The sequence below is a fragment of the Belonocnema kinseyi genome, chromosome 5, assembly GCF_010883055.1.
Source record: "Belonocnema kinseyi isolate 2016_QV_RU_SX_M_011 chromosome 5, B_treatae_v1, whole genome shotgun sequence".
NCBI classification, from domain to species: domain Eukaryota; kingdom Metazoa; phylum Arthropoda; class Insecta; order Hymenoptera; family Cynipidae; genus Belonocnema; species Belonocnema kinseyi.
The window spans coordinates 29772781-29774679 of record NC_046661.1 but is presented as its reverse complement, the minus strand read 5'-3'; the positions used below and the strand labels follow the sequence as shown (position 1 = coordinate 29774679).

Genomic DNA, 1899 nt, shown 5'->3' with positions numbered 1-1899 from the left:
GGCGTCGACTACTTCGGACCGATGGAAGTGACAATCGGCCGACGGCACGAGAAAAGATATGGCGTTCTATTCACATGTCTGAACATACGAGCCGTTTTTTTTTTGAGATAGCGAGTTCATGAACGACAGGCTCCATGATAATGGCGCTGAGGCGAATGACCTGACCTGACCTATCGCGACAGAGACAAAGAATTCAGAAAGTTTTTCGTTAAAAACGAAGAGAAGTCCTTAGTGTACTGCACTGACGTTAACGGACTAATGAACCACTTGAAGAAAAATGTGTACAGAGACGAAGAATGGCGACTTTTCATTGATTCGTCAAAACGCGGCATTAAGGCTGTTTTACTGCATAACACGAATACTTACGCTCCTATCCCTATAGGTCACTCAACGGTCATCAAAGAAGAATATAACAATGTTAAATTGCTTCTTGAAAAAGTTAATTACACGAATCACAAATGGCAAATATGTGGTGACCTCAAAATCATAACAATGATATTAGGCCAACAATCGGGTTTCACGAGAGAGCCATGCTTTATATGCCTGTTGAATAGCAGAAATCGAGCCAATCATTACAGCAAAAAACATTGGCCTTTAAGTGATTCATTCAAACCTGGTTCTCATAATATCATCAACCAAAGCCTCGTTGATCCAGAAAAAATTTTACTACCACCCCTCCACAAAAAGCTTGGGTCCATGAAGCAATTTGTCAAGGCGTTAGACAAAGATGGACAATGCTATAAGTATATATCCCTTAAATTCCCTAATGTTTCAGACGCTAAATTAAAAGAAGGAGTCTTTGATGGACCACAGATTCGAATATTGACATGAGATACTAATTTCGTGAGTCACATGACGAAAATTGAAATGAACGCCTGGGAAAGTTTTAAAGCAGTAAACGCGAATTTCCTCAGTAACAAAAAAAGTCCAGACTACGAGAATATTGTTGCGAAAATGATAAGAAACTACAAAAAGTTAGGCTGCTTGATGAATTTAAAACTTCACTTTCTAGATTCCCATTTGGATAAGTTTCCAGAAAATGTTAGTGATTTCAACGAAGAACAAGGGGAACGTTTTCATCAAGACATAAAAGTGATGGAACAACGATATCAGGGTAGATGGGACGAGGTCATGATGGCTGATTTTTGCTGGATGTTGAAAAGGGAAACGAATGTAGGTCTAAAACGTAAGCGTAACCCTTTGCATCGTTCCCTCGAAGAAAAAAGGACGCGTTATAGCAGGCAGAAAATAGACTGAAGTAGGTCTATAAATCAATTTAATTACGATAAAAGCAAGATAAAATGTAAACACGAAAGATAGTGTAAATATATCCCTTAAGTTTAAGAAAAGCAGAGAGAAAAAAATTTTGAATAAAACTCTTATTCATTTACATGTTTAAGTTACAGTTCTACATTTCAATTGATACAAGCATTGTCAAGTTAATTGAAATGGCGTCAATTCTACTTGTAGTTCTAAGTTTCTTCAAATGAGTAATGTGCGTCTAAATTTTTAACCACCTGTAGTACAATGAAATGAATTTTATTGTGTTACAACGGGAACACTTGAGTTAAGTTGTGTTGCGTTAAGCAAAATTTCATTAGGTTCTGCTAAGTTAGATTCATTTGTAGGTTAAGATCGAGTTAACCTATTAAATATAGAACACATTTAAGACTGAGAACCGTACGATTACATAGCTACACGTGTGGTTAAATTTCATTCGGCAAGGTTAGGTTAGGTCAGGTCATTCGCCTCAACGCCATTATCATTGAGCCTATCGTTCATGAACTCGCTATCTCCAAAAAAAACGGCTCGTATGTTCAGACATGTGAATAGAACGCCATATCTTTTCTCGTGCCGTCGGCCGATTGTCACTTCCATCGGTCCGAAGTAGTCGACGCC

General features: G+C 37.9%; 1 protein-coding gene across 1 annotated transcript in view; it reads right to left on the bottom strand.

Annotated features, from left to right (window-relative positions):
- Positions 1-1899, bottom strand: part of LOC117173586 — a 52048-nt gene that overhangs the window by 49137 nt on the left and 1012 nt on the right. The gene's annotated exons all lie outside the window — the stretch shown is intronic.